The sequence below is a fragment of the Triplophysa dalaica genome, chromosome 16 (genome assembly GCF_015846415.1).
Source record: "Triplophysa dalaica isolate WHDGS20190420 chromosome 16, ASM1584641v1, whole genome shotgun sequence".
In the NCBI taxonomy this organism is placed as follows: Eukaryota; Metazoa; Chordata; class Actinopteri; order Cypriniformes; family Nemacheilidae; genus Triplophysa; species Triplophysa dalaica.
The window spans coordinates 12,194,004-12,205,200 of record NC_079557.1 but is presented as its reverse complement, the minus strand read 5'-3'; the positions used below and the strand labels follow the sequence as shown (position 1 = coordinate 12,205,200).

The 11,197-nt window shown below is 38.1% G+C and overlaps 1 long non-coding RNA gene across 3 annotated transcripts in view; it reads left to right on the top strand.

Moving 5' to 3' along the window:
* LOC130438163 (uncharacterized) overlaps window positions 1-11,197 on the top strand; it is a 34,427-nt gene that overhangs the window by 9,586 nt on the left and 13,644 nt on the right. For all 3 annotated transcript variants that reach the window (XR_008909273.1, XR_008909272.1, XR_008909271.1), the window contains exon 4: window positions 1,837-1,977. This is a non-coding gene — a long non-coding RNA (uncharacterized LOC130438163). The remainder of the gene's footprint in view (window positions 1-1,836; window positions 1,978-11,197) is intronic.

The window sequence follows — 11,197 nt, the reverse complement described above, 5'->3', positions numbered from 1 at the left end:
AATCTGCATTATTTTATTTGGTTTATTTTATTGATGTTTAAATATTCGACTATTACTGTAGACGCAATTCAGGGTGTTAATAGTCTTTATCAGTGTCACACGCGCGCGCCTCTAAAACCTGTTGCTCGTGAGGCGCGCGCGTGAAACGTCCGTTTCTCTCTTTCTAAAAATAGCTCGTGGCTTGTGTCTGACAAACGCACTCAAAAAGATTTACCTTCCTCGGCAACACGTTAAGTCTTCTAATCGCACATTTCGGTTTCCTGATCGAAAATAGAAATCTGTGTGGGTGTCTGAGGTCTGGGGGGAAAATAAAGGTTAATTTAGTGGCTACAATATTAACCCAACTTTTATTGTTGGAGTGCTTCGGTTAGCCTAATGCATGGCCACATTTGTTTTTTTAGTTGGTCTTATCATATTTAGTCAGGGCGGCTGAATTTGAAAACAGACACATTAAAACAAATGAATCCTAAGAGTAATATATACACAGGGTCCCTAATTTGCTTTTAGTGCCTTATGATCATAATTAATGTGTTATGTAAGCTCGACATCTTTAACTATAGACTTTTCTCTTAAAATCAATAAAGATGTGATGGAAAAACACATCCCACACGTAAAAGTAATTAAGATGCACTAGCATTCAGGGGTAGAGTTATGCATTAGTAGGTTTGGGGTGTAGATCAAACTGATGATGATCATTTGTGATGTTATGCATGTTTCTTTGAAAGGGGCTTTTGCTGATAAAATAGCCTGTTATTTGGTATCTTCATAGACACCAGTGTTGTTTAGGTGGCTAACTACAGCAGCACCCACTTTTGGGAAGTTGACAGCAGCCATGATTAAGAAATTTTAACAAGCTATGTTGGTCACTAATTATTGGGATTTGGTGCATTGAGAGACCTGAACATGCAGAAATTTCAGTACATGCTTTTTGTAGAGATGCTTATCTGTTGGTTATACGAAGAGTGTACAACAACTAATAAAGTATTTAAACATATACCAGTATCAATAATGTATTGTAACTGTTTGAAACATTTGTATGGATGAAGTTTACTCTGATGGAGGAACATCAACATTAGTATATTGCTTTGTGATTTAGTATATTGCAAAAATGTTTTAAATGTATCATGTTGCATGTTAATAAAAGCATGGGATATATGATTAATTACATGAATAACATTTTAAGATTGAAGAATGAATGACCTCAGTTTCACACATGAATCATTGGATGTTCTGTAATGGTTGCTATTGACCGTAATTGGCACCCAAGAGCTAACACGTAATTTGTTGTAGTGTTTTTTGTATTACAATATGGATTTTGTCGGAATCAGTGGGGAAAAAATAGAAATTCAATGTTTAAGTGGCGGATGTGAGTAAATGGAGAATGAGGAGCACATATCAGGCACAGGAGGATGCCTGGTATGATGTCCCTCTGTCATCAGGAAGATGTCACTTAGCCTGTGCCCGGAGAACACGAGTGAGGTGACTGTGCCCAGTTAGAGCCCCATCTGATATTACACACGAGGGACAAAAATAGCCAAACAGGAAGTTTTCGATTTTGTCAAATCTCAGTCCTTTTTCAAACTCTTAAGCACATTAGGTACAAAATAATATAATGTTTGTAAATAACATAATGTTTGGATCCACTTGCAGTAGCTGGGGACATTATGGTGAGGGAAACCAAAGTGCACATGCAGAATTGCTTTTTGAAGAAATGAAGTATGTGGTTGCAAATATACTTTAATGCCAAACAAAATGTCAGTGTCCTGTTCTGTGGTTGAAGTATGCTTGTCCTCTATCTCAAGAGTCTTTCTTTCCGCACTGTTTATTTTTACACAGAATCAAGGTCTTCATTCTGCCTCTTGAAAGAAAGGAGCTAACCTGTCGCCTAGCAACACCTCCTACTCCTGCTGGAGCTAGTAAGAGAGAGAAGAAGAGGATGGATAGAAGCTGTCTGTGAAACTGATGAGGCTGATGGAGGTAAGAAGTAGGGTATTGGGTTGACTTTACACGAGAAAGCACATAGCCTAGTGTGCTTGTATTTTCTATATATTCATATCTTATGGAGAATCAATGAAGTTGCACCTCTCCTGGTATTTAAATAATGTATTTAAATGAAACGATCTATTGTGTTGGTGCTCAAACACCCACACAATCTCGCTCCCTTACCCACCTCTCTCAGAGATACTTCCCCAGCCTGCAGCCTGGTGAGGCTTTTTTTCTCTTGCAGTGTATTTTTAGACCTAGGGCTCAGAACAGGGAGTATTTGGATTGAAGTATTTCTATCTTTCTTGTTCTCTTTCACTTTTTCTGAATGGTAAAGACTAATTCAAGACTCTTTAGTACGCTTTCACTGACACATCAGCATCAGTGTGTATTATTTAAAGAGTGCAAATTTAATCACCTTCTGTTTTTTTTTTTAAAGAAATAATAAGTGCTGAGCTATTTACAGTTTAGCATTATGTTTTTTATTGACATTCTATAATGCATTTTTCCGTGCCGTTTAATCTCACTACACAGTTCTAGCTCTACATGCCAGCACATTGTGCTCTAGCCCTGTTCTCTCTCTCTCTCTCTCTCTCTCTCTCTCTCTCTCCCTCTCCCTCTCCCTCTCCCTCCCTTCGTTAGTTGTTGCTGATGCAAGGTTGCTATGGTGACGTGATGTAGATGTGTGACATCAAAACAGACCTCGAGCATCAGATTTTTCCCCCTTCAGTCTGACGCTCAATCTGTTCTCCCATCACAGTTCATATCGAGCCAAAGGCATCGCATTACAAAACACCTCCATGAGCTTCTGATCGCAAATGTAAGAAAGGTTCAGCAGTTCTTCTTCAAATAATGCAGCTCTTAGTGGCCATAGCGGGTCCATTATTCTTCGCCATTCAGGTCTGCCTTCGATAATAGCGGGAAAATGATCAATGATTCAACTTGCTCGCTTTATTTTTCCTGTGGTTCTCCGTGCCCTTCTCTGCGCAGCACAGCCTGAACATAGCCTGTTCTGAAATGCAACTACCTTTGGTTTCAGTTGTGCGTGTAAAGATTTTTCCCAAACGTCATGTTCCATTTGATGTTTACATGGTTGTCAGGTTAAATGTTAATGGTACACAATTAACTCTGAACCGGTTAATACTATTAACAAGAATCAATACTGTTGTGTTGTTTAATGTTAATGTTCCAATGTGCAATTTTTTGAAGGATCTATTTATAGAAATGCAATGTAATATACATGTCTTCATAGGTCCTAACATAATGAAGCGTTATGTTTTTATTACCTTCGAATGAGCTATTTCTATCTGCGGGTCCCCTTATCACAATGTTGTTTCTACAGTAGCCACTACATGCCGCTAAAATCACCTTAAATCACATCAAACTTAGTTACGCACATTTATCACTAATGTTGTTTGGCTATTATTTATAGTAGTCACCTTCCTTCAAGGGGTAGCGGTGATGATGTGTTTATATATACGACTTGTAATGCCATGTGTGTAACACTATATTATGTGCAATGAGGAAACTTGTGCAATTGATGGATTGATGAATAAGTAAACATAAGATTAGATAAAACATTGCATATCTATCAGAAGAGAACATGGAGTGGGCAGAGAAGTTTTGAAAGAGGGAGAGAGAGAGTTAAAGATAAAGTAAGATAGTTCAGTGCCTTTTTTAGCTCCAGGCTGAAGTTACGATTATTGCTTTTATCCATCCTCAATATCTCTTTTCCTCTTTGCAAGCAAATATGTTTTCCCCCAGGATCTGATAGTTTTCTAGTCATTAGTGATGAATATGCTTTCGTACTTTTGAGCAGTAAAGCAGTAGAATGGGGTGTGTCATACTCGTGGCTTTAACAATAGCAAGTATTTTTCGGCCCTCTGAATCATTGTTATAAATTCATGAATGGGGAGATACCCAACAGTTTTCCTCAACTCGTGCTCTGAGTCATCTGAATGAACACGCTCTGTTTTCTCCTCCATGCATTTGTCTCACTGTGAAGGGGCTTGTCATGAGGAATCAAACTTGTCTTGATTTGTTTAAATGAGAATTAATCATACTGTGCTTTAGAAGCTTTGGAGAACTTGTTTGTTGGTATGAAAGACCACGAGTGTGCAATGCAATTTAGAGTTCTGTGTTTACTGTTCAAAATATACTTTACAGAACTTTAAGACTATGGCTGGTATAAATATGCAGACAAATAATCTACGTGATGCATATCAGATACCAAACTTTATGTTCTCCTCCACAATAAGACGTCCATCATGTTTGTCATTAGATTTATAGTAGAGACAACTTTGGAAATTGCAAATAATGTTTCTGTTTTTAACACTATGCGTACAGTATGTTTACACAAAATACAGCCAAAAGTTTAGAACTGAATCAAAATGTTAAACATATAAGCATATCTGTATAATTTATGAAGTAATAAAAATGGAACCGCTTCTGGACCAGTGTTCAACATGCGAAGTGGACTATGAGGAATATTTAGAAGAGTTAGGGCACTTTTGTCTTTCCAGTTTGCAACATACAGTGGTACTGTGACACAGTAAAAAATTTGGTGGAAATGCTTTTTAGGCGTATATGCTGTACACACCGATGAAAAGCATCATGTCTCGATTGGCCACCTGCGATCGAATCACCTGACTTGGATGTAACAGACCAGGTTCAAAAAGAAACTACTTGTTATCAAGTGAACAGGCGATTTAAAAGATTTACCAATTTACACCATGAGTACAGTAAGCGCGATATGAAGTCGTCTGGTAGAGCAGCGGAATGCGAGTGTGATTTGCATTTTTGCAATATGGTGTTAAATCTGCCTGGAGCGTCACTGAGTTTTGCCACAGAAGCTGTTTTCTAACACCCTATGTTAACACTCAGCAGTCAGACTCTCTCCCGCAGGCTCGTTCATGATGATAGACTATCACACATTACTCATTCATTCATCACTATCCTGTCTCCCTTTCTCTGACATGGAGAAGCAGCATTATAAAGCCTCATAAGCCTTTGTTCTCTCTTGAGGCTCAATGTGAAGCATTAGGTTGCATATATCTAAATCCGTGCATCTGTAGGCCATATGTACGTAAAATACAAAGTAGAGGAAACCAGAGAGTTTTGCTTATCATGCATTGCATTTCATATCAATCCCCTAGAACCTGAGAAGAATTGATACAAAGATTTTAATAGCTGCGCTCACTTCTTCATCGAAGGAGCTCTCTCTTTATTGCCATACCCTCTGCCTGTACGCCCACGTGCCCATAGCAACACGTTGTCGTATCATAGTAACCACATTTACGCAGGGAGAAAAAATGAAGGGTGGGTTGTCGAGGTATCTTTCACTGACCACCGTGAGCATGAAGCATGGTGATGGCTTCTCTTATTCAATCCGTGACAGACGAGACAAGAGTAAGATTATTAAAGCTGTTTTTCACTCATTCTGTCGAAATATTAAACCCATATGTTTAACATGTGTCTTGAAACAAGCTCCATAAGATAATTAAAACCTTTTGTTGTTATTGCAAGGGTATCATTATATGGTTGAAGTATTTGTTTCAGCCCTATCCAGAAACTTAAAGGGATAGTTCACCTAAAAAATTCAAATTATTTGATCATTAACTCACCCATGAAATTTTAAGCCTGTATGACTTACTTTCTTCTGCAGAACACAAAAGAAGATATTTTGAAGAAAGTTCAAACAACTTCAGTACCCATTCACTTCTATTGTATGGACACAAAATCAATGTAAGTCAATGTTTGGTTACCAATCTCTTAACTTTAGGGGAAAGAAAGGTTATTGATTTATTTAGTTAGTTAAAGCAGTTAATCTAACATCACATATCACAATATTTTAATTGATAATCTTTCAATCTGTTAGGCTTGCTGCACCTATGACACCTATTGAAGCACCACCTCAAATTTTACAATTTTACAAACATACAAAGAAATGTAACATATTAAATGTAGGTTGGGTTGGCCATTCTTTCCAGAATTATATTGGAGGAGGCGTGGCTAGCAGTCTATCTTTCATTAAAGGGATACTCCACCACAAAAATCAAAATTCTGTCATGAATTACTCCATCGCCATTAATCTTTCCACTATGGTATTCAATATCCCAGACATTTTTCCAAATATCTGTGTTTGTGCTCATAAGAACAGTGAAGTAAATGAAGACCGAAATTTTTGGGTGAAGTATCCCTTCGAAGCTACCTTGTTAGCCTCTTCGAAATTGCCTTTATTTTTTGATTTGTCAGAGATTGGTTCGAGTTTGCCTACATGTCAATCCTAATTCTAGTCCCTAGTTTGTGAGCCATATAATGTAATTAGCCCCTGTGGTTAGGTTCATGTGAATAGCCAATCAGTGGCAGATGAGGTTGATGACTCTTATTCTCAAAGTCACTCCAGCTCAGACAAGGACTTAATCAAGGCACATCAGTAATATTCAGAGGTCAATTTAATTCCCTTAAACAAATGGCCCAATTATCAGTGACCAACACGTGTCCTTTTACTCGCCATTCTTCTCACAGTACCATCACCTGCTCTTCTGTGGAAATCCCCATTTAATTGGGACGCATTGGGCTGGAGCTTATGAACCACGCTAATGTCTCCTATCGCCCGTTTGAGACGGTTTTACCTCCACACGGATTACTGTCCATTGGGATGTTGCAAAATGTCTAGAGAGTGGCAACTTTATATAGAAAGGCTATTTCTTATCCTTTGTAAGCGCGTTTTTATTAGACTGTGTGGCATGTTTATGTGGTTTGCATAATATTTGGGATCACACATCAAATGAAAATAGGGATTCTTCTTTGGTTTGCTCACTCTCTGCCCTCCGACACAGTAAATATAGATCATGTTCATACTTTTCTGTTGTTTGTGATGTAATTAATGCAATGAAAGTCACGGAAGGTAAGTGCTTTTTTTGTAATGGCTCAATGTGTGGATATGAAAGAGGGGGTGGAGGGCAATAGCGTTTCCTGCTTTCATTCAAAAATAACCATTGATATCCATGTAAACATAATTAATCGGTCTCTCTGACTAACAGCATTTGCGTTTCGGGGGAATTTCCTGAGGATGCTACAGGACTGTATGTCACTAATGTGTTTACTCTCTTGAAATCGTATATACCCAGGGTTATAAGTTACATTTTTGACCTGAGAATGTCCCTTAGCTGCTAAAATGAAACACTATTCTGTGAAAAAAAACTATTTTTCATATTTAATGAGAAATAAGGAAACCATTGATTCAGTTTATTAACAATGCATTGTTACATAACATTCTAGCATTTGTTTACACAAACCTGTTACTCTGGACCAGAACTTGAAACAAAATTGGTGCAATAAAATGTTTTTAACCAAGGGATGAATGTAGTGTACAAAGCCCTGTAGATGTATGTATTGTACACAACTCTTTGTTCCTGCTTGTGCACAATTAATATCCGATCAGCAGTTTTGTTTGAGTTGCCGACACACAATGAAAGATTGCAGGTACAGCATTAAGAATCGCTGTCATGGCCAGAAATTGCACTGAATTTAGTTTGCGCTCATTCATTAGAATGCATTTTGGCCTGTTTGAAGAAAAATTTGAAGAACATGCACCTGGACAATGCACACAGAAACCTGCAATTTGTGAAAGTACTACAGTTATATAGTCACAGTTTTTTGTACCGGGGCAGTGACAATATTAGACATTCACTACATGATTATCGTGGCCAAAAGAATTAACAATATTATCGCAATACGTATTGTCTATTTTCTGCTTTGTCAGAATTTGGGCAATGTATCCCACTTAAAATACATCTGTAGGGTGGCAGAGAGATTCCTCAACCATTTTGACTGTTACAGGGATGGTTCACCAAAAATGAAAATTTTGGTATCATTTACTCGTATGACTTTCTCAGTTGACTCAACAGGTCAGGTTTCTTCTGTCCTTCCTCCCAGGTCCTCTCTCCTTTTTTCCACAAGTGCCCTGGGATTTTTAATGAGCACAGAGCTCCGGCTTTTTATAGTTTGTGGTGGTGTCCCCATCTCTGTATTGGGGCACTGTACTTACACAAACTGCATGGTGAGCACCACCTGCTGGCCTCACTAACAACTTTTCCAGCTTTAACTTTAGCTCACAAGGAGTTCCCCCATTCATGACAGGGGGATTGACTTGAAATAATGCCATCAAACCGAAGACAGAAGATGGAAAATTCTTTTTTTACATGATTTTAAAAGCCCATTAAAGTTAAAACGTAATTGATGATGAAATGAACAACAAAATGTTGCCTTCACAGAATATTGTAGTTATGGTAACAACCAGCAGGGGATTATGCTACCCGGCCAAAACTTTACTTTTCGGTCCATGCCCACTCCACCCACTCAACCAAGCACTTGTTCCGGACCGGCCCAACCTTAAAGCAGGATCATATTTGGCATGAACTGTTTAAAGTGTCCCCCTGCTCCACAGGACACAGTGACAAATATGTAAGCGTAACGTTTTTATACACATGCGGACGTGCACGATCAGTCCCACATACACCTTTCTCAAGGACACCTCCACATGCGGAGGCATCATCATTGGCACAGCTCATCAACCCTCCTCTCTCTGTGCCTGCAGGGTGGGTAGCGCACACAGTTGGGTTTACTGTTTGTCTGCCGTACCTCAGGAAGCGTTCTCACCCACATACATCCCCGTCACCCACTTCCCAAACCCGTCACTATCATGATCTCTGCTATTGGGTAATGAATGAAACAACCTGCTGGTACCATCTGTGTCCGTATATGTGTTTATTGGCAAACATGCCTGGTGTGTTAAATCTGCATGTGTGTGGGTTGCGACAGGGCTGTGACCACCAAAGATTGGGTATCCTCCCTTTAACCAAAATTTGGTTTAGATTCTTAATCGATTACATTTTAGCCAAGGGATACCTTTCCCAAAAGCAAAATTATATCATCATATCACCTTCATGTTGTGCAACACATGTATATAAATGTGTCTTATGTGAAACACAAAAGGTATTTCAAGACATTTTTCAGTGGTTTTGTGTAATACAATAGAAGTCAATGTGGTCTAATGTTGTTGGGATACCAACGTTCTTCAAAATATCTTCTTTTGTGCTCTGCAGAAGTAAATCATACAGGATTTGAATGACATGAGGTTAAGTAAATGTTGAATGAATTTACATTTTTGGTTGAGCTATTGCTTCGCAGCATCGGTTTAGCTTAACTGAATGAGCATGGTTGTGGGTTCAGTCCCAAGAAACAAACATATTGATTTGAATGAATGACCATTCACAGTTGTACAGTCTAACATACTACATTTAGCCCGCAGTCGCCTCACAGGAAGGAGGAAGAATCAGGTTCAGTAGACAATTAGGTTACAAAACCAGCTGCAAGATTCCATCACTTCAAGTTATGTCTATTTTGGGCCTAAAGACTCCGTGTGCTACACTGCCCCCATGTGGCAGACCGGACTAAATGTTCAGCCCTATAATTATGTAAGATATTGCAGTGAATGAGTCATCATTGAGTTGTGTTTTACAGAGGGGTAGAACTGTGTGTGGCATGGGCGAGCAGTGCGGGGGGCGACGGAAACGTGAATGTGGGTTTTTCCCGTTTCTATTTTTTTTGGCTGATCGTGTCATTGGTCGATCCTCAAAACCTGCTGAAGAGCGAATGTAAATGTGATGCTGTTGATTGTGGGTGGAAGTTTCTGGAACTGCATTCCTAGCTTCAAATAGACAGAATGTACCTTTGATCTTGGACCGATCTTTACGGACCTTATTCTTTTAGGTCAGTCTGTACTGATGCAATGCTGCATAAACATGCATATTTCAACTTAGAATCGTCGTCTTTGGACCAATTTCTTATGTTTAAATTCACATTTATTGTAAAACAGGGGGATCTGGTTTAATCAATTAAAACATCTGATGAATGTAGTTTTTGACGTGCCCTTCTCCTACACAAGCATATGTTTTGTTACATAACCCATTAGCCTCAAGTAAAATCATTCCATTATGATTCAGGCTTCCTCTTGCGCTGCCGTTCTGAGAACTCAGAAAAGACTCTTTTGCTGCCAGGATATGCTTTCTTTATTTTCAGATGAGATCTGGAGAGCTCTATTAACCTGCATCTTTGACTCAGTGGAAAAACAGTCCCATCGATCTGAAAAGCTGAATCAGTTTTGAGATAGTGGATTGTACTTTTCAAAATGAAATTACATTGTCTGGCACCTTTAAAAGTTTTCCAGATATAGTTGAACGCAAGATGCTTCAGATGCTTCTGAACATCAGATCAATGGCTCTTCAGTACTGGGAAAAAACAAAGTAAAAAAAAATATGTATGAATGAATTATTATGTATTAATTGGTTCAACAGGTTTAGAGGGATTCACCTGCACCGTTAAAAAAACATAATTTTACTGTTTTTTACCTAATTTTTAATGTATAATGTCCCAAAAAAGTGTATTACAAATGTGTTATTAACTGATTTTTCTGATATTTTTTAAATATGTTCAAAACCCGTCAAATTACAGGAAGACACTGCAAACAGGAAAAATATTATTTTTCGAGGGGGGGTATATTTTACGGTATACTTCTTGCACCCCGGCTGCCGGAAATTTTTAGTTTTTTTTACAGGATTTATGTACAGTCTATTTTTGAATGCAGTCAAAAAACATTAAATTACAGAAAAAGGCAGCAAATTTACAGAAAAAAACTTGTCATTTTACAGGGAATTATAAAATTATTTTACGGAATATTCTTGGCAACCCAGTTTGTTTCTGGATATTCATTACAGTGTGTGTTTGGATGCAATTTGTTAATGTTTTTCTTAGTTTATCACTCGACGTAGAATAAAGTTATAGATTGAGGGCAGGCGATTGTTTTAAAGGGATAGTTCATCTAAATATAAAGTTAGGTCATAATTGATTCACTCTCATGACGTTAAAACCTGTATATGGCTTTTATTCTGTGGAACACAAAGTACATATTTTGAGAAATGTATCTGTGGTTTTGTGTCCATGCAGTGGAGGTCAATGGGGCCATTGTTGTTTGGTTCCCAACAAAACATCTTTTGTGTTTTTCAGAAGAAAGGAACAGTTTACATAATAATTTAGATTTTAGGTTAACTATCACTTAAACTTTTTCAAATGTGGAGAAAACATAATGAAGGTCTAGTTATCGACCAATTAAAGGTTGAAGTATGAAATATGAATGGCAGATAAAGTTGAG